A 22403-nucleotide genomic window follows, 5' to 3' on the forward strand; every position below is an offset into this window, starting at 1 on the left:
GTTTCTATATTGTTTCTAATGAGATTGAAGATTCACTGCTGTTTAAAGGGGCACCATCATGCATTTTCCACACATTAACTTAATTATAGTACAATTAAGTAATTATGTCACCTTCAGTTGTTATAAAAATGCTGTATGCATCAAGTATGACTTAAAAGAAATTTCACTTTGCAATTTAACGTCATAAAATTGAGCCTCTGTCTCTTTAAAAAGATCCTGCTCTTTCCAAAACCCCGCCTTCAGCACGACATCACAACATTCATCTATCAAGTGTTTACAAACAGTCAGAGCATTGGATGGAGAAGTAGCTCATGTAACAAGCTCAGCAGATGCCAAGTTCCACCAGATGTTTGCCAATTGATGCTGCTAGTCTAAAGGAGCTGAGTGGGGGAGTGGCGGCTCTGTAACATGGAAGCTCGACTTGGAAACTGCAGCTCCTAGGAGGAGCTATGCCATCGAAGGCGGAGCTAGGCCCACCCAGGCATTTTGAGCAACTGAATGGTTGCCATGGGAGATTAAAGGATTTCTCCAAAATGCATGAAAGAATCAAAGTAACTCCAGGTATGTTTTTGTTGAGAGAATAAGATTATAAATATGATGTAAAGCTCAAAAAACAACAAAAACATTACCCCTTTAAATACTGTTTCGGTTGAACCTTTTAGATGCGTTAAATATACTTGTGATCCAAAGCAGCAGTTCTTCCTGCATCTTCCAAACACAAGTGCATAATACTGTGGAAGAAGGGTTCGGATAGTTTTTGCCGTTCGTCCAAAACTGTTGCCTTCGGATGCATCACATAAACCAACACGATCTCCTTGTGCCTCAAAGTCACTCGAAACTTCACTGAAAACATGCAACATCAAACCCGCCAAGCCTTTTCCTCTTGAGCCCAAGTTGAGATTGGGTGTAAACACTCGCCAGCTTACAAATTAGTTCAAAGGGAGGATCCGGTCCCCGAAATCTAAGCAGAGCGCGCTGCGAACAACAGAAGAGATGAAAACGATATCACCCACACGCATGATGAGGGGGGAGTGCTAATGAGTCTTTATGAATGTCTGACCCTAATAAGAGCATAATCGCATTGGGAGCTGTGAAATTATGTGTACTCCCATTAGCGGCGCGAAAACTCACTTCTACAGTCGCCCAGATTAGTCCAAGACACTCCCAAAAGGACGGTTTGCACGCGCGCCCGCCGTATTTAAATGTTGAAGAATTTTAATTACTCTCAGATAGCTTTTAACCGGGCTGGCTCGTGAGGCTTCAATGGTAAATTACAGTTTTGTAAGAGCTGCGCTCCTTTAATCTGCAAAACTCAAACACGGGGAAGAGCGAGAAGACAACATCATCACAGGCGCTGAGAGCGAACGAAGCACTGTAATCCTGCCTCCATTACAGAAGGACAGACGAGGAGGCTGGGTTTTTAAAAAAAATTTGTTTCGCCTCAGACCTCAGCTTCAAGTCAACGGAAGGTCTTTCACCGCTAGTCTGTTTCAAACTGTTTCTTACGGTTGTTTACTCTGTTATGCGTTTTTAAAAAAAAGAGAGAAATCTTGGAAATAACAGGGGAAACATTACTTTGTGAGATGTTTCAAACAGAACTCAGAGCTGTGACATGAAGCGCCACCGCCAGCTTGACGGCTCATCTAGATCCGCAGCAAACTCCAAACTGTAATCCTCGGATTTCGATCAGATCTGCTGGCAGGGAGTTTTGATTTCCCGGCGAGATGCAACATGCGTGTTCTGACCACGTCCCATGCAGCCTTTCAGACATACCCGATCGTTCGAGATTTTGCTCCGTCAGCAAAGAGAGGCGCATAAACGACATCTGGAGACGGTTTGGAAGAAGAGTCAGAGGCCTCCCGTCTTCCCCTGTCCGTGGTTCAGAGGGTTAAGCTGTCATGTTTTTACTGCGTTCAGATTCGAGACGGAAAGGTTTGCGTTCTCCCAGAAGTATGACATAAATAAGGAGGCCCGTGGCTTTGTCTTTCCGTGAAAGTTGAGATGATTTTCCATTAACAGGCGGTAAAAAATGCCGTGAAATATCTCAAACACAGGTGAGCGGCAGGACGACCAAGGAAGAACAAGTATAAGACTGAAAGCCGCTATAAGCTCAAAAAGTCTGACCTTATAAAAGACGGCCTGACATTTCAGCCGCACCAAAGTTTGGCTCCAGGACTCTGATTCAGATTTGGATCTTTTATTTTGCACCTGAAAATCAAATCCAACCCTAGTGATTGAAGAAAGACCCAAGAAAGTTCTGGAGGACAATTTGACTTCAAAGTTATTTCCAGTTAAGATCAGAAACTTTCATACCCAAGTGGCAGTATAACATAAGACAGACTTTTTTGAGCTTTACGTTATGTTATAATGTTATTCAGTCATTAAAAACATACCTAGAGTGTTACTTTGATTCTATCGTGCATGTCTGAGGAATCCTTTAATCTCCATGGCAACCATTGAGCTGTACAGGACACCTGGGTGGACCTAGCCCCGCCTTCGAGGACGAAGCTCCTCCTCTGAGCTGCTGTTTCCAAGCTTCCAAGTTTCTGCTTCACAGAGCAGCCCTCCTCCACAAACTCCTTCAGACTAGCCAGCAACAATTAGCAAACACCTGGGGAAACTGCGCATCTGCTGAGCTCATTATAGGAGCTACTTCTCAGTGCAACACTGGTAAAAACTTTAAAGGGTTAATGGGGGTGATGTGATTTTAAAGAGACAGAGGCCCGATTTCAAGGCATTAAATTTCTTAAATTATATGTGGCAATTTTACTTTTAAGAACAGACGGCAACATATTTCCAATTGTGCTATGAAGTGGTACTCTGTGACTAATGGTGCCCCTCTAAACTTGGTTATGACTGAAAGTTGGTTGGACATTTCTGAGTCTAAATTTGAACCTGATAACGAATCTGTTGAGGTATTCAATGATTAGGGTGATGGCAAAGGTTGAAGTGGCCTTTCAACCTTGAAGACCTCATAAACATTACAGAGTCCTTAAGATATGAGGGATTTAAGATGTTTTTACCCTGTGTGCAGTACGGCGAGGTAGCAACGACCCTGCATGAATGACTGAGAACAGAGCCGATGACATGCTGTCATCTGCAGCAGCACCATCAAATCAAAAATGCCTCGTCTACGCTGCACTGCGTTTCATTTTTTAAATACATATCCACACAAAAATTCGCTCAGCTCCCTAAAACTGTTTTCCTCTTTACTTTTGATACAGCTCAACCTGTAATTAAAACTGAATAATAGATGTGTACAAATGTATGAAATTTGGCTGCAGTACAAGCATAGAAAGCATTAATAACTGTCTCAGCAGCAACACTGGATAGACTGGAATTACAGAGTCAAGATAAACAAGATAAACCTTTCATCCAATCAATATTTAGAATCCCCAGCTCTCTGGATAGATTTTTAAAGCCCCTGGGGTGTTCTGTTTATTTATCTCTTCGCAGCATCAAAGTTTACAATGGGACTGTAGCCACAATCCAGTTCTATTCTGTTCCCAGAATCAGGGTTTTATGAAGTCGAGTATTGATTTTAGTTATAGGCTTTGTTTGAGTCTTCAGTCAAAACAGTGAGTGTCTCGGCGGACTGTCTTTTGCCTCGAGCAGAGAATAAAAAATAAAAAAAAAACACACATTGCTCGCTTTCCCTTTTGCCTCTGTTGGTGCTCACAAGGTCCTGTTGATGATCTCTCTTGCTCTCAGCGACTCTCCGTCTCAAACACTCAGACTCGGTTTTCTTCCGGGCCCCTTTGGATTTATAAAAGTCTTACAGCTGTGTCGATATCCACTACCCAAACAGCAAACAGCAAATCCTCAGGATGAGGTGAACAAATGTCTCTATGAATCCAAATATAGCCTGAGAGTTGACAGCTTTGTTTGTAAAACTTTGTGTCGACTATGGACAAAATCTGTTCAAGCCATCTGTGCTTATGTCCTGTACACAGTGCAGAGAGTGGCGGTGTACTCGGCCTCCGATTTGGCTCTGGCATGACCAACATCGCTCGCCTTTGTATTGAAGGAAGAAACACTACACAGGCTTTTGTGTAAATAGGGAGACTTAGATATAACCATGCTTTCAGATCAATAGATTGAGGCAATACAATATAAGAAATTGGGTTCACGAGAAGATTAATTTCAGCAACAGTTTAATTTGTAAAAGTTTCACAAATTACAAGATATACTTTAAAGGGGCAGTATTATGCATTTTCCAGGCACATAGTGCCATTTTATGTTGCAATTATGTCACTATGTTACCTTCAATTGTTATGAAAATTCTGTATCAAATATGACTTAAAAAGATATTTGACTTTGTAATTTAACGCCTTGAAATTGGGTCTCTGTTTCTTTAAAAACTCCTGCTCTTTCTGAAACTCCACCTTCTGGAAGTCACTACAACATCACTCCTCTCCTGGCCCTTTAATGATTTTACCAGCGTTTCACTGAGATGTAGCTCAGTAGTCTTTGCCAATTGCTGCTGGCTAGTCTGAAGGAGCTGAGCGGAGGAGTCTTAGAAACTTGGAAAGTGCAGCTAAGAGGAAGAGGTGCAGCTTGAAGGCGGAGCTAGGTCCATCCAGGCATATTGCACAGCTGAGTGGTTGCCATGGAGATTAAAAGATTTCTCAAACATGCATGAAAAAGTCAAGGCAACACTCCAGGTATGTTTTGGCTGAAGAAAGTTGATTTTACATAATACTTGTAAAATCATTATGTAATGATTTTACAAGCATGCGGCTCCTTTAAAGAATCTCTACAGGCCACATAGTAATACCTTAATTAAAACGTACTTTAACTTACTTCACCAGACAAACATCATCACTTTCTGTAAACAAACAAATGGCAGTTCGCAAGTAAGATTCAACAACAATGAGAAATCATGGGCTTCTAAAGTAGTGAGATTTCCTGTCTTCCATACAATGTAAGCAGATTAACAAGCACACATATTTGAGTCTTAGGTTTTTGATCACATATGTCACTCTAACTGATGCTAACTTTAGCTTCACTATTAGTTAGCTAGTTAACCAATGGTTGTTTTTTCCTACAGCGCTCCCAAATAATTTACCTTTGGTCTTACACCATTGATTTTCACTACAGGGTAGCCTACTGAAATTATGTTTTCACATAACTCGCATGCCTTTTCATTCAGTGCTAATGCTTATTTAGACATTGAATAACCCTGTTAGTCTAGCTGACAGATGAGTGCCAACAGCAAGGCTAACAATTATTAAAAAATGTAATAGGTCATTTACATTGTGTTAAATCCCGACCTGTTAGTTTCCACATCTGTTTGATAAGAGGTCTTCATCAGCTGACGGTTCATGCAAAGGGCGACTCAAAATCTACTTCTTTTAGCATTTCAAATTAAAAGTCTGAAACAGGATATCAAGCTTGAAGTGCACACTTTTCACATCTGCAGCAAATTAAAACAGTTTGGTTTACAACACCAAAGTTACATGCTGAGAGCAATAGTGGTGTTTGAGAGAGAGACAGTACTTTGATAAGAAACGCCAAGGCCAAGACGCAGAGCGGAAAGAGAGAAAATAATTTAATGAAGTCAGAAACTTCTTGACTTTACAACCTCCACCAGAGGTTGCTTTAGTTTGATTCAGCAAAATACTGGAAAAAGAAATTTTGGCCATTTTCTTAAATTACAGTACACGAACGTTCACTGCCATTTGGGAGAGGCGGGAGGGGAATATCAGTGCTGTAACGGGCCGTTGACTTGAAGTGCCTTTACATTTTCCTTAAAATTTCCAATCATATCCACACTCAAAAATGTATGACTTCACTGAGTCTACGGTTTCATTTCCCTCTTCCCAGTAGCATCAAGTCTCCTTTACTGCTTCTTGTTACTAAGACTTAGGAGTAAATAGTTATTTGTGGTTTCTATTCTAGGCAGTTGCATTACGTTTTGGTTGGAACATGGACTTTTTCTCTTTTCTTATCCCTTTGATTCACGCCACAAGTATTTTAGGGGCTGAGCTGTACCACATTTACATAACTTTATTATGTATGCATTTCTTAAGAATGTAATATCTTTTTTTTAATCTCAAAACTGTTGCCTGTTTCCACAGTCGTCACCTGGTTAAAGGTTAAATTAAAATACAATGAAGTCTTGGAAGTGCTTTTCTTTATTTAAAAATCCATCAGACTAGTCTGCTCTATGTACATAGCTAAAGTACTCTGTCTACCATGTTGCCATTGATATTACAGTGATGCATTTAAGAGTCTATCCTAGACCTGATGACTGACTTCCTCTATTATTAAGATGGAAACAATAATAACCTATTTTAAGATCATAATTTTGAGAGATACTGTAACATGATCAATGAGTCTCAAGAAGGGATACGGTTTTAAAACAGGTTTTTGTTGATCCTTATACAAAAGTCCTTATTTTACAAAAAATTTGAGCTGCGCATCAAAGTATTGCGAGGATAACTTGAGACATGGTAAAGAAACACCAGAGGTATTAGATTTGCTTTCATCTTATTGACAACTGCGCAATCACTTGTCAGCAAGTCTTGACATTTCACTAAAAGATCGGGAGTTCCTTCAATCTTTGAAGATATTTTGATAGTTCAGAGGGGAAATAAAGAGAGAAAGTCACTGTTTGAAGTTCAAAACTTCACATTGCAAGAAATACCACGCAACATGTCTTTAGTAAAACCGCTGAAAGATGTAGTCTATCAACCACACCTGTACTGAGACACAGGGAGACAATTGGTAGTGTTCATAATGTATTCAGAAAAGAGAAGAAACTTTCCAGCACCTGTAGACAGAGTCACAGCAACACACCAGTGCTTCTCAGTTCACCTGATTTGAATGAATGTGTGATTAACAGGCTTATGCAGCACTTGATGGCATGCAGAGGAGGTCATGCAATCATTTGCATCAGGTCTTCTGGAACAGAGTCATGTTTAAAATGCCCGGGGCGAAGGTTCCTGAGGACTGGAACTGAGAACCACTGCCCTACACCAACTTAAAGACATTTAGAGCTGGTACTAACATCTGCTGTACACCAGCATAAATGGAGTCATTATAGATCGGGGACAACTTCACAGAGACCTGCAGAGGGGGTCCAGTATGCTTTCATCTCCATTACTTAACGATTCTGGATATCATGGGCGACCTGCTGTGACCCTCTGGCCTCTAGAGCTTGTAAGCATGGAGTCTTTCTTTGGAAGTTGTCCAGGGACCCCCGTCCCACTGGGCGGAGGCCCCTGGGACAGCAGAACATCCTGAAGGGACTGCATTTCCCTTCCGGCTTGGCAACACTTTGGGATCAACCAGAATAATCCAGTGAGTGTTGCTAGGGAAGAGAGAGAGGTGGCCGGGTTTCCCACCTGGATCTGTAATCCAGTTGTTTTTTTTCCCCTGGAGCCTAATTTTACATATTAAGATGTCGGTGCCTGAGTGACTGGATAGTGTGAATGTGTTCTGTTTGATTGATCACTACGTCAGAATATCTTTTAGAATTTGCCACCATTTGGCTGAGTCACTTCATATAGGACAATAATCCCGAGGTGTTCGCCCTACTTCTCATCACTGTCTCTTTGGGTCTCTCTCCTCTCTTTAAAAGTAACATCAAGTTGTGGTTTCATGATTTATCAAAGCACAACGTATTGTTCTAAGCATTATCTATTTATGTCTGCCATAAAAATCTTTGATATCTCTCTTAAAGACGCAGTGTCATGTAAAATCTACTTTTTTGAGCTGTACATCATGTTTTTCCCTCAGTAAAAACATAGCTGGAGTTTTACCTTGATTCTTTCATGCAAGTTTGAGAAATTCATGTTAAAATGACTTCCTGAAGGCGGAGTTTCAGAAAGAGGAGTTTTTAAAGAGACAGAGGCTCAATTTCAAAGTGTTAAACTATGAAGACAAATTCCTTTTAAGCCATATTTGATACATATATAGCATTTTTATAACAACTGAAGGTAAAAGAAAGTTGATTGCGCTATAAAATGGTACTGCATGCCTTGAAAATACACACCGTCCCTTTAAGTTTTACCTTTCTTGATTTGAATATCTTATCTGTTGACATTTTTAAGAACTGCTGAGAAACAAAAAGGTGAAACATTTTCACAACTTCCCTTTGAAGACGTGAAAGTTTCTTCCTCGCCACGTTACCAATGAATGCCTCATAACTTCTGAACATACTGTGGTCGTCACTCAGGTGTTTAAGACAAAGTTTTTGTTTGTCAACCCAAACAATTGCTCCCCTATATATGTTGGCATCCTTGTAGAGGAGATGGCAGAACGACTGCAGTACATGAGACCGTTTTGAACAAAGTGACAAGCATTTAGCTCATTCATCCATGCCGGTCGGGGATAACAGAAATAGAGATTGCGATCCGCTTCTCTCGAATTAAATGAAGAAATAACAACGTGATCAATCAGAGGCAATGAGGTGCATTACTCGTAATTGCATTTGTCGGATCCACAGAGAAGTTGTTGGAACATCGGCCCGTTCAAACTCCCCGCTGCTCTTATTGTCTAAATGCAAATTGCAAGAAGTTGGAACCTCCGTCGATCAGCTGAAGTTTCCTACAAACTTGCGAAATGACACGGAGGAAGGAGCAGGTTTTCTGAAGTACAGCTGTAAATGTTTCACAACTAGTTTTGTGTTTTGTTTTGTTGTCTGTGTTTCCATCTAAACCATTTAGTCATCAAATGATTCTAAACTTCTTTGCTTTTTCCATCTTTAAGGCGTCTCTGAGGCTCAACGTGCTCGTGGTACCGCGCATCAGTTCTGACTCATCTTTGTCACAAGTTCGGACTTTCACACGGTAAACCATGCCTTACAAGCAAAAACACAGAACTGCTTGTTTTTTGAGGTGTTTTTTTCCCCAGTCGGTGGGAATAACATGTGATATTACATTTGCCAAAAGCAACACTTCTTACAGCTTTGAAAGAATTTCCCTTCGTAGATAAGGAGTGCTTTGCAGAAGCAGTAATGATTTCTGAACCGCATCACATTTTTTTAGAGCTACAACCAAAAATGTTTCTGAATTTTTTTAATCCGGAGGCAAAATGGGGAAGAGAGAAGTATTTTACTAATACTCGTGCCTCATGAGTGCTGAAGACGGGCACTGGGCTTCCCATCACACAATAAGGATAAGCAGGTGTAAGCAACTGATGGATTTTATTTGGTGGTCTCAGAGTAAAAGATTTATTTGAAACAGACTTGAGGCTATATTTGCTTTTCCTTTCAGTCAGGCCCTACCTTTTATTGGGCTTTCACATGAAATCCCAATAAACTATAACTCTGTGGTCTCCTCCCCCCAACTCTCTCTCCGCCACCACCAACCTCCCATATAATAAAACCAAAACCTTGACTGCACTTACTTGTGCACACAACAAAGCTGCCACAGGGCGTGAGTTACGTCCAATAAACAGCATCCAGTGTTAGAAGTCGCATGTTGCCACAACGTCCCCCTCGGGGCCCACTGCTGTGTGAAGAGTGTTCACCTTCACCAAAGGATTCGCCCCCACTGACGCTCATTATGCCCACCACATGTTTAGACCGTTACCACAGACGCGGTCTCCGGGTTTAAACCCGACCAAATCGACGTCCATCTTTGATGCGTGTTCATTGTGGAAGCATTGTGTAGGAAGGCTGGCATTGAGTGCACAGACGCTACAGATCACGTCTGAGCTGAGAAAACTTTGTACATTGATCTGCAACACAGCCTGACAGAAATCAGGAGGGAAAAGTTTGTTTTGTTTGCCCGCTAAAGAAGCCCCCAACTTCCAGAGTCCGGAGCGTTCTCCCATGCCAACTTTGAACGGTTTCTGCTATCCACTGTGACATTCAGTGACATTTAACTATTCAGTATTGTGGAAAAGCAATATAAAAGTTGGAGCGTTAACACTGGAGTCCTGTTCAACATGTTACGTGTTCCCGGGCTTTTCTTGGTACGCGTTGTTTATTTTGGGGGGTAAAAGTAGAGGCAAAGTGAGAGTGATGTTGAGGGATAGTAGAGAGGAAAGGGCGAGGGAGGAGAGGGAGGGCTAAATTTCCAAACGAATGCTAAATGTGCTGGGTGGAGCAGGGTGCGCCTCCTCAACAGTAGTCTGGCGGAAAACCTTCGGATTGGCGGGAAGACGGTGGGCTGAGTCAGCCACTGGGAACACAACGGCTGATTGAGAGACGGTTAACTCATGGTGGTGTTGAGGGGAGAGAAAATGCGTGTGTGTGCGTGTGTCTGTGTGTGTGTGGGTATACAGTCACTAATAGGGGCACAGTTGGGCGTGGGTGTTTCTGTTTGCACCCGGTGCTTCTGTATTTGGGGCGTGGGATGTTTAGAGTAACGCCGGATGATGGAAGACATTGGGAGAAAGCATCTGGGGAAAGCATTTACCTGATGAGAGGTGGTGAGGTGGTGGAGTTGATGGGGTTGTTTTTTGAGGAGGGGTAGAGGGGGGTTCAATCTGAGCTGGAAAAAGGTCAGTCTGACTGTGGGTGCCTACAGCTGGTTCTTATTATGGAGGCTAATGTGAGGCTCTGATCCCACACACACAGACTTTGCAGACCAGAGTTTGAAGCCGGATATGGGTTTTAAGAGGCCCCTTCGCTGCTGCTTCTGTGTCATGGTTTTCCTCCTCGGAGCCCCGTGAGACCGAGCGCCTTGTTTTATGGCAAGCCCTCGCTATCTGATTTGGTCATGGAAGAGAGTGCAGCTATGAAGGGAGAAGTTTGCTACTGATTTTCTATCTGGATGAAGAGAAAAAAAAAAAAAGAAAGACATGTAGCTTGATATTAACATCTCCTTAAAGAAGTTATTTTATTTCTTGGAACCATATGAAACAGACCGACCCAACACAAAGTTGATGCATGAAGTGGAAGGAAAAGAGCACAAGACGTTTCAAAGACGAAAAGTGTGGCGTGCCGTAAAAGTGTGGTGTAATTTAATAGCATAAATACAGTTCCTCTGTGAAGGCCTCAAATGTTTGTTAGAGAACCTTGGTGAGCAAACCAAGTTCAAACCAAGGAGCACCACAGAAAGGCCACTGGGAACATTGGGAAAAGGAAAGTTAGTCTGTAAAACGATATCGAGTTTTGAACAAACAGAAAAAGTGACACAGCTGCAAAGCTACAGACGTGGAAAGGAAGACAATCAGAGAAGGAAGCTATAGTCTCTGGAGAAGCTTCAAAAATCCACAACTCAAGTGGGAAAATCTATCAGCGGGATGACCGTCACCTATACACCCTACAAATCCGGGATTAGTGGCATTTCTGACAGCACAGAGGCCTCTGGTTGAGCTTGCAGCATATTTGTAAGACCAAGACCTAAACTGGGACTGATCAAATAAGGAAAGGCATGGACTCCAGAACCCTTCTCCGAACAGTGAGGCCATAAAGCTAAGGAAGACCATGTATGAAATTCTTGTTGTGGAGAAAAAACTTGTGTTGAAAGTTATAGCTTTATGTCGGGGATGTCAAACAGGTAGTATATGCGTTCTGCCAGCTGATCTTAAAGATCAACTTCTGGAGTTCTTTCCTGATTCGACCAAGATTCCTTGGGATTTGTTAGCTGTGATACTGGCTGTGAAATAACGCCTTTTGCAGTTTCAAGGCATCATGCATATCAGTGGAATGAGGGAAGCCGTTTCTGATAAAAAAAAACCATCAGCCATTTGTCACAAGCCACATAGGGGACACAACAGAAAGATACAGGAAGGCGATCTTGTTCGATGAGACCAAAATTAGAATCTCCGGCTACCTGCTGTGTATAATGAAAAACCAACCTCTGTTAGCGTATTTTCTCCCTCTGTGAAAAATGGTGGCGGCAGCCTCATGATGTGTTGTTTTTTTTTTTTTCTGCAGGCTTCCAGCTGTTAAAGGCTCCTCTACAATAAAAAGAATTAAAACTGTATAATTTCTTCCATCTCATCTTATTGGGTCCATTCATCAGAAAATTCCAGTAAAGTGGAATGAGGCAAAATTAAATTCACTTCGATTCAAAATAAAAATACTTTATTTATCCCAAAAGGAAACTAAATTTATGGGGCAACAGATGGAAAGTGTTTACAGCAATATTGCATGTTCATGCACTGTCCCATTTAAATAAAATCAATTCAAATATCACTAACTCATACGACCAAAGTCTCTTCAGAGAGTCATTGTGGACACCCATGCTGTAGCCAGGAAGGATCTCCAGTAGCAGTCAGCCTCGCAGCGGAACTGAAAATCCCTCATGACTAAAGTCTGGTGCTGGATGACTTGTTAAAAGCTCAATTTCCAGGCAACAGAGAAGATATTCCTCAGTAACGTATCCTGGACGACACCATAGATTGTTGACAAGAGGTTGCCATTTCTGGAGTGAATGTAGACAAAGCCTGTATCAAAAAACATAAGGTTTTGCTTATAACTCAAATGTGTCAGTAATATAAAAGACCTAAATGACAGAAAAAGACAAAATAAATGGGGGGGAAGGTTAGAAGTTAACTTCAGCGATCTGGTAGCTATTTGGAAGCCTTACAGCAGCCAAACCAAACCGTAGCTCCGTCTTTAGCTGCTCCTAAATCTCCTTCTCTGCTGTCGATTTATGACAGAGAATAGCTGCTGAGCAGAGAGAGCGTTCCCAGCCCGCTAAAAAGCCCAGTGTCATGCTGAAAATTAGCAGCAGAGTGACTAATGCACACGCTTACTGCAGTCACAAGGGCACTTTTAATGAAGTATGAATGGAGCTATTGATATCATGTCAGAAATGACTGTTAATGACGAATGAGGCAGACAGAATCAGGATGGGCGCAAACATGCTGACATGCAATTTCAATTAGCATAAAAGCCGAGCCCCGTGGAAACTGAGGCCGAACAATGGTGCTGTCGAGTCTCTTGCTCATTCGGAGTTTAATTAGCACGGCTCCAGTAGTTTCTCAGGCGCTCTACCCAAAGTGCCTTCAAACACTTTTATTTTTTCAAAGCGTGAAGCCATCGTGATTGTGCAACACAACAAAACAGATGGGTCATGTGACGGGACGCCCCGGGACTTTCTAAGAGTCGAGATGCATTGGAAATAATTACGGCCATCAACGCTGTTGCACTTGAGACAGGAAGAGTCAAGAAGCATCTATAAAGCATTAAGTTTCCTGAGTGCTCGGGTAGAAAATCTCTCACTGAGATGATAAAGCTCATATGTTTGCCGAGGTGTTAAACTCTTAACTTGTTGCATATGATTGTAGAACATATTAATCTGAATGCAGCTTAGGTTTTATGTGATCACCGTCTTTTTTTCTCTACCACGTTAGCATTTTTGGAGGCACTTCAAACATAAGTTACTTTAACACTCCAGCATACAGGGATGCTTTAAAAGGCCCGCATTGCACAGATGCTATAGTAAAAAACTCACAGGGTTTTTGACGCTGGGTATCTAAAGACTTATTAGATTTATTAGCAAATCTAATAATTGAAGCACGATGCAACAGCTATCCAACTAGCTAGCGCATCATGCTTCAATTATTTTTAATATATCTAGCTAGGCAGATATCGCATCATGATTAAATTATTATATTTTATAGATAGACTGATATGGTAATGGCATCACTTATTCACTACCTAATGAGAGCACAATTTGATGCAGACACTAACATCAGGCTTTTCAAACATGTTGGAGTTTGAAAAGCCTGACATGAACTCAGCCCCAACATAAACACATGGCCCAGTTCACTGCTGCTAGAGGTAAACCCAAACCCTTTGGGTTCCACAGTCACACGACGTGCCGTGTGGGCACACAGGACCATCGGCCGACAGGGTGACTTGAGTGATGTGAAACGACAAAGCAAGCTGTGAGGCGGTGGGTTCTTGGTTGCGTGTTTATTGTGATCTGAACTGTGATGTGAAATGGGCTTGTGAAGCAGGTGTTGTCATGGTGACGTGCCATCAGTTTTAGTCTCGCCCGACCATTGTGTCTTCTTTCAGATGGTTGCTTCATCCCTGTCCCCTGTGTAACCTGTGCAGTGGCAAACGAGTTTAGGTAGTTAGCCATGTCTCGGCAGGTTTGCATGGCTAATTTTTGGATAAAGAATTGAACATCCCTCTGCGAGATGTTCCAAGGATTTCGGAATCTTAAATTACACCTTAACTTCACCTATACTTACTCTTAGGTGGACTACTTCAAAGACAAGAAATTGCATCTTATTCAGGGATATAAGAGTAAATGGGGATAAATAAAAGTGCATGGTACAGTTTCATCACATAATGACGTTCCAAAATAAATACATAAGCGCACAACACTGTTTGTGGGACATTTAAATCTAATCCTGAAGCAATCCACATGAAAGAGGTGGTGGTGGTGTCAAGTTCATTTATCTGCAATTTAACACAGGTATGATGATGAACCCTAAAATAACCAGCATTAAGCCAAATTAGTTTAATTATCCAGTCTAAACTGGATGCAGCAGCAGAACAAAGAACCGTTCTGGACGCTCGTTTTGTGTTGACATTGTAAATGTTACAAGCCTAAGTGACTGTAGTTAACTGCGGGCTAATTTCCTGCTGCTGTTGCTCTCTGGGCCATTAATGCCGCGCAGCACCGCCGAAGCCGACAGAGCTTTTCATGCTGTGCTATCCAAGTTCACTGTGAGCTTTAAAGCTTTCAGTTTTTCCTCCCTTCCTTCTCCCTCACATCATTGTAGTTTCACCTATATAAGGACAATTCAGGTGTGAAGACCAGTAAACTTTAAATTTATCGGACTAAGAAGTACGATGCAGAAGCTGAAAAATATTCCTCTGCTGCTTTTTGGATTTTTTTTCTCCTCCTTTCCTGTCTGCTCCCTTGACACCGTATTCCACCTCCAGTTCACCGGAAGATTTCAAGCAGAAACTCATTACAAGTGTCTTAAAATGCTTTACACCTCAAGTTCGTGAGCAGCCTTGCTCAGGTTGCGTGAAAGCAGAAAAAGTCACAGCTCCAGGTAGGACAATCGCTTCTCCGAAAACCAAGACACTTGGCGTGTGGACAGATGTAGAAAAAGGTCGTTAGGTGCGAGGAAGAGTACGGGTCGGAACAATATTGCGGGGTTGTCGACTCCTCTGATGTCACGGGAAGATTATGTTAACAGGCCCAACCATCTGGAACCTTGGCGGTTTGACGGCTTCCGTAGCTCGGCTGGGCTGACACAGACATGCTTTGTATTAAGTCAGTCGTAAACCGCAGCAGAGCCCTGAGCGACTACAGTACTTCTGTTCATGACTGTTTGGGTTGCAGTGTTCGAGTGAGATCACGACTCCAAATTGGTCATTAGCGACAGGAGAGTTTGATGAGCTTCCACACAATGACTCCATTAAACTTTATTTAGAACGGATATATATTGTGCTTTGCAAGAGTATTCACTTTTTTTCCTCTAGCAAGCTTTATGTTTCCTGTATGTTACTGGGGTTTCAGCACAACGGAGTGCGTAATTGTGACAAAGAGAAAAGGAGGCGTGGTTTTAATTTTTCGTGTTTTTTTTTTTTTTACTGAATAAAAAATGTGTAACGTGTATTTTTATTAAGTCTCTTAAATTTTGATCCCCCCAAATTAAATTCAAAGAAAGAAATTGTCCTCAGAAATCACTGAGGTGGTGAACAGAATATAAATAAAGGTGTTTTAACATTCCGGTGAATTGGAGACCAAAGTTTGTCAGCATTTGTTACCGTTTCAGTTGCTGTTGTTCAATTGGCCTGTGGTGGCGCTGCACAAAGACCTACTGGAGAAAACGACACAAAAACATCTGAAGAAGACATGAACTTAACTTCCTCCTTCACAAAATGTAAACAATAATGGAGTGGCATCAGAGTTGATGGTTCTAAGGGTTCTGCTGTTTTGTCTTTGGTAAAAGACAGCTAGCCATTTCTTCCACTAGTGCTAGACTCGTACGTTTGTTTTGGTTGTATTTACCCAGAATGCCCTGCGCTGTAGTCCGGTTCCTGCTTTTGGAGTGGTCTCTGGTCTGCTTGTCATCCATATATGTATTCATTCACCTCCACAGTACTGAAACCAAAGTTTGAAGGTGAACCAGAGACTTTTTTGTTCCACCTCCCCAAATGAACTGGACTTTCTAACCAAACAAACTGGAGTTCGATTGAAACAGACTAAACACGGCTGCTGCACCCTTCATTTCAGCAGCTGTTCTATAAACGCATCAAAGGTTCTAGTAATCAACATCCTGAAGTTCATAGAAGACAACAGAAAGTCAACTACTAATCGTGCAACTAACAAATCTGGTGGAAAAGCAAGAAGAAAGTTGTACCTGGAAGAGAGTCATAGCCATTTGTAGTTTGTTAGAAGCCTTAAAGGGCCTTGGAAAACATGCTGATGAAGGCACTCTGGTCAGATGAGACCAAAATTACAGTTTCTAACCAACATGAAAAGCTCTATGTGTGGCAGAAACCTAGCACAGTGGCGGCAGCATCAAAGTGCAGTTGCCTTTTTTGAGAAGTGACATGGAAGCTGGTCAGAGTTGATTAGTAGATAGATGGTTGAACGCAGCCCTGAGAAAAGCCTCAGAGGCTTTAAAATGTTTGAAAATGTGGCTCATATGTCAGCAAAACACTCAACCAGAGACACAACTGAAGAGTCAGAATGGCCCAGTTAAAGTCTAGACATAAATTCAATTTGAAACTCTGTTGCAGGACTTAATGATTGCTCCCCCTTCCAATCAGAGTTTGAACTAGATGTACGAAACTGAAAGCATACTCCAATATACTTGCAGCTGTAATTGCATCTATTGGTGCTTCTGTAAAGTACTGAATAGAGGAGAGTCAAATATAGATTCACACTGTTCAGATTAATATTTATAAACAAACATGTATTGATCTGTCAAGTTAAACCCCAACAAAATACCTCAAACTTTGTTGCTGTAAACGTGGGAAGCGATATGAATATCTTTGACAAGGTGCAAAACCAAAGATGTTTTATTCACGACCGATTCCTGGTGGTGAATCTGGTCATGTTCTATTGCAAAAGCTCGTTGTGAGCTTTCAAACTCGAACCGTTCCTTTGTTCGCTCTTGCCTCAAAATTGAGGGATCGCAAACAAGCGTGAAACCGAAAGGAAATCCAACGCTTGATAGTAATTTCTTTGCCGGCTGCTGTTCCAGGCAATGTGGGACAGTCCGACGCCAGTTCCTAGATGAGACGCAAGACGATTTTCTCCTCTTTCCTCCCTTGATTGGGAGTTAAGCGTCACCTTCTAACCTCTGATCCCTGCGGATTTCCTCATCTCGATGGCGTCGCAGCCAGGTGACGAACGAAGGAGGGAAACGGCTTTGGGTATAAAGATACAAACATCTCTCCTGTTGTTTGTGTTTTGACTTTTTTTTTTTTTTGATGTCCATTTACTTGTCAAGAAGCCCAGCCTTTCGGACGCCACTCTTGCAAAAAACGGCACCGAACTGAAACAACAGTGAGTCTTTTAGATCCTCTTTTCCACGCTTTTTCTGGGGTTTTTTTCCCCTACTGGTCTATTTTCCGAAAGTAAAAATTACACTCCATTGCCGTTCTCCTTTCCAAAGAGAAAGGTCATATATTTTCTTTTCTGCACCCATCCCTTTATGTGTTGTGTAAATGTGAGTTTCACAGAGAGAGCTTGAAAAGTTATTGGAGGAAACCTCTCGCTGTGGCTCCATAAGCCTTTTTTTTTTTTCTTCGGAGTGTCGTACCTCTTCTTTCTGGCTTGCAACTGGAGTGTTTTTAAAGAGATGCAGATGCAGATGAGGATTTAAAAAGGGTGGACTAAAAATAAAAAAATAAAAAATAAAAATGTGAAGCTCGCTTTCACGCTGAGATATGCAAGTCTGAGAAACGGCTCCATAAAGCCAATAAAAAGTGCGTCCCTGGTGACTTCTGAAAGGTCTGTGGGGGGCGGAGGGGGCCTGCCAGGGGAGGCCCCTAATAAAGCAGCACTACTGTCAAGATATGTAGAGTTGTGGTCCAGCTCTCTGCTGTTTAACAGCGATGGAGCTGGCCGTATATTCTTATACAGACAGGCTGCTGTGTTCAGAGTCAGGCGTGTAAACATGTTGCCAACATGATTAAAAGCAGCTCGAAGGCTGTGGTTTGTTGAAATGCAGTGTTTATGGTTGTTATATTGTCATAGCACAGCAAAAAAAAAAAAAAAAAAACTGTGGTAGTAATTATTATGAGGGTTTATAGAGTCTTTCCTGAATGTTTTACAGTGTGTTGTATCAACCTCAACAAAACCTCATAGGCATGTCAAATTTTGATTCTACAATACAAAAGTTTATAAAAGCTTGTCTTAACAAGCAGTTGAAAACTCAACTGTTTGTTTTGACGTGTTGGGCTTTTATATTATTTGATTCCACCTGTAATGTTCGGGTGTCAAACTCATTCTGGGCCACATCAAGTTCATGCATTTCCTTAAATTGCAGTATGTAACTTTTAATAAGCATCTATAAAACATATTTTTTGTAAAGCTGTCAACATGTTGTAGCAGTATAATATGAGAAAGATAAACCAAGAAAAAAAAAAAAATCTACCTCCTTCCCCAAGCTACTATTTCTGCCTGAAGAAATTCAATACGCCCGATCAAAAACAACCAATTAGAGCCAGGAGGAGGGCCTTAGCGCTGTCAATCATGCTAATGTAAAAGCTGCTAAATGTGCTAAAGACGGTCAGACAACTCATGGTTCCAGGAAAACTATCTGCCGTCATTGGTGGCTAAGCTAACTAGCCTGAGAAAATGTGGTGGACACTTATTTAGTAGGGACAGAGGATTCAGAGTAGAGTGGAGATTCACCTTCAATTAGGGCTGCAGTACTAAATTTACAGTCAAAGCTACAATGGTTTTTGTCAAAGCGTATAAGAATGGCCTAGTCAAATTCCTGTGTCAAGACCTAAAGATTACTTTTCACCAACATTCTCCCCCCACGCTCACTGAGTTTGAGCCGTTTCCTAACTAGAACGGGAAACAATTTCAGTTTCTAGATGTGCAAAGCTTGAAGAGACATTTCAATAAACATGCTGCTAAAATTCCAGTGAAATATTGATCAACTAAATATTGATTTAGAAGGTTGAATAGAGATGAACTGAAAGTGAAATGGATTTGATTTGAGAGTCGTAAAAGTTCCACTGAGCGTGAAAATGTCCATATTGCCCTGTAAAAACCCGGAAACCCCGCAGGAACAAAACTAACGTGACTGGAGCTCCTCCAGTCGTCATCGTTCCATTTCAATATTCAGTCGACTAATTACCTGGGAGGCCTGTGATGTTCAGGTCTTTCATGCTTTTACGGCCTGCATTCACCGTTTCCAGAGCTAACGGGAAACCAGACGTTCATTACCGACACAAGTGCTGTTGACCCACAGCAAGAGACATAACTGCTCAACACGTTAATCACCACGTTGGCTTATGGTTAATGCCATAACAAAGTGAGCTGCTCTCCAATTCAATCCGTGGCTAACAACACCCTGTCGTTAAATAATTACACGCTGAGCGTTTTGTACCAGGCTAAAGTAGGCACAGCCCCGAAAAAAGGAAAGAAATCCACCAAACGACCTCTATTTATAGTGACGTTCGCTGCGGTTCAACTGCACTACACAAGGAGATGTATGGAGAGAAAAAAACTAAACATCCAAAAGCCCATCTTTTTCTGCAAAATAGTCTTGAGTTAGAAAATATATGTATAAAAAACACTTAAATCTACATGTGGTTGCAATATCTGACTTGACTAACATGTTCACTGCTTACCTAAAATAGAAGCCGTCAGCAAAACAAATTATGCAAGAAATCTAGTTCATGTTTCAAATCAGAAAGTCAGTCAGTCTCCTCCGTAGTAAACCTCTCTGTACTTCTGTTATATGAAAACAGAAGGAAAAGGAGAGTGAAACAAAAGATTTATTCATTCAGTTGTTGTAAAAAGGGGGGAAATTTCCGTTGCAAATTACAACAGAAGTTAGTTATGAAATACTAGCCGTCTGCATTAGCCGAAAAACAAGACTCTGCTGTGCAAACAATAAAGGATTGTGAATCAGTAGCTGAACAACTTGAGGGAGTTCTCTTTAAAGTCAACACACAACACAATCTCTGGCCTTGGCGTGTAAAGTTTTCCACTCCTTAGGGCTCAGGGTGCTCCTTTTCTGATAATGGAGCATTGTCCAAAAATATCAAAACATCTTCTCCTACTTTTAAAGGATGGAAAATTTGGCTTTGTGTTTTCCTGCAAAAAAAAAAAAAAAAACATGCCAGGAGGTTTCAGACACAAACTTAAGTTTCCTCATGCAAAAGATGGAGAGAGACAAGCAAAGGTGTACACTTATGTTATGGCAATCCCAATTCTCATGTCACAATGTACAGATTCTCTGTTTGTGCTAATGAACGTTCAATTTCTGATTCATTCAACTGATGATTATTTAACTACATGAATAAAAGTTTGGGCTTCCAGTCCAAGATGGTTAGTTTGTCTCCAAGTATGGAAAATAAAAAGGTGAGACTGAAATGTCACAGCCAAAGTGACTTACTTTGTCCTGGCTCACTCTTCCTCCCAGTAGCATGCACTATTCAAAACACTTACAAGAAGGTTTCACAAAATGTGCTACATTTGTTAATGCTTATGCCAACTTAAGATCCATTTTTAGATGTGGCAGAAGGTAACAGAAACAATGTGACACCATTTCAACCTTTAGTAGATGAACCAGGAGGATACTTAAAAGGACCGGAAGATACAGTAGCTAAAAATAATTTGATACAAGCGGTTGTCATGCAGGTAACGCGTCACAAATTAATTGCTTTTCCACGAAAGCAGTTTCAAACAGTTGGAGAAAATTAACCATTTTTCCCTAAAGGCAACAGAAACAAAACGAGCCAGGAAAGAAAAATACCAGAAACGCCTGAGATCAGGCTCGCTCCTTTATTTCCAAATCTCGGGGAACGATCCAACCAAAGCTCGGCTGGGCTTTTGAAAATTGCGAAGCGCGGTGTGAATTTCTTTGTTAATGCACTTGCATATAAAAGAAATCCACTCCCTCATTTTTCAGTTTCAGCCTGGAGGCTATTGTGTAATTAGCGCTCGGCTTTCATTTTGAATAGCTTTGCCTAAGCAGAAACCCTCTGACCTGTTCAAAACACAGCCCAAGGCACAGCCAGAACCATCTAATGAGACGACAGCCACCCAGATTTGACATTTTGAAAATGAACGAGGCGGAACTGGGGTAATTTGTCGAGGATGTAAAGCGGGATGTGTTGAATTTTCAGTTTGACCAGATGTAGCGGAGCTCCTCTCAAGAGTAATATCACTGAATGTGAGACGGATGCTGTTTGTGTGCTTCTTTGCCAACTTTGTTGATGACAGAGAGACTTTGGGAGAAAATGCAAATGCCTCTTAGTGAAATAAAGGAATGTGCAGGATGATAGCAGGATGGCTTTCCTTGTTCCCGACATCAAAAGGCTTTTCTTTGCTTATATTTGACAAAGACTATGGACAGGGAGTTTTATTTAAAGAGTTAGAAATAAGACAAACTTCCCCTTAATAGTGCAGCAGATAATTGAAAATGTCATTAAAATCTTTCACATGCGAAAACCAGATCCTAACTTGGCACAGATGTTCCCAAGGCCTTTCTAGTTTTAAAATAAAACAAAAGTTAGCCACTGGAAAAAGTCAAGATGGCCGCCATGGTCTTCAAGGATAATTCAAATTTGCTCTAAATTTGCAAATATTTATCACAGATGAATACTTTGGTTTCAGATCACACACAACTCAGCCCATAGAAATCATATTTACTTTAAACTTTTTTTATTTTCTTTTGAGATGGTCACTGAGGTTGTCATGTGAAATACATTGTTGCACTAAACTTTCCAATTAGATGAAGGAGTCTGGTGTAAAATCATAACCTATGTGTTTTGAGCCATATAAAATCATATATAATTTCTTTATTTTGTGCTTTCTTTCCCTGGTGGGCATTTTTTAAAATGGCCACTATGGTTCTGATGAAGAATGGATGTTTACACTAAAATTGGCCATCGTTATTGCCAGGGCAAAGAAAACAAAAAGTTAGGTTCACTAAACACTAATCTGCTAAAGAATGTCAGCTCTGCTATCGCTAAACAGCTAAACACATAGAAAATTAGCAAAAGCTAACGCTAATCATCTTCCCGTTAACGACTGGTTTGAGACTAACAGCAAAGTTCTCAGTTTCTGATTTTGATACATATTACTTGGAGTTGCATGAATAATATCAATAAGTCAACGATGTGACATAAGGTTCATCCAAGTAATGATAATGAAGCCTTTTTATGGCAATAGACAGGCTCAAAAGTGGCAGCCATCTTTAATAATGGTCAATCATACTGAACTTGAAGTAGATAATGAGAAATGTGAAAAGAATATGACCTGAGGGGTGAGAACAGATGTATGTTTGTATGCACATTTGAAGGATTTTTACAGTAACATGCAGCA

General features: G+C 41.1%; 1 protein-coding gene and 2 long non-coding RNA genes across 3 annotated transcripts in view; 1 reads left to right on the forward strand and 2 right to left on the reverse strand.

The window, feature by feature from the left end:
* cspg4 (chondroitin sulfate proteoglycan 4) overlaps positions 1-22403 on the forward strand; it is a 93344-nt gene that overhangs the window by 36021 nt on the left and 34920 nt on the right. The gene's annotated exons all lie outside the window — the stretch shown is intronic.
* The window catches only part of LOC107835650 (uncharacterized), a 50269-nt gene that overhangs the window by 10783 nt on the left and 17083 nt on the right, over positions 1-22403 (reverse strand). The window lies entirely within an intron of this gene.
* LOC107835651 (uncharacterized) lies at positions 4326-10838 on the reverse strand. The gene is made up of 3 exons (XR_001661464.1): positions 10826-10838; positions 7146-7148; positions 4326-4423 (listed from the first exon to the last, which is right to left on the reverse strand). It is a non-coding gene; the product is annotated as an uncharacterized LOC107835651 (long non-coding RNA).

This window comes from Poecilia formosa, unplaced genomic scaffold (genome assembly GCF_000485575.1).
Source record: "Poecilia formosa unplaced genomic scaffold, Poecilia_formosa-5.1.2 Scaffold17, whole genome shotgun sequence".
Classification (NCBI taxonomy): domain Eukaryota; kingdom Metazoa; phylum Chordata; class Actinopteri; order Cyprinodontiformes; family Poeciliidae; genus Poecilia; species Poecilia formosa.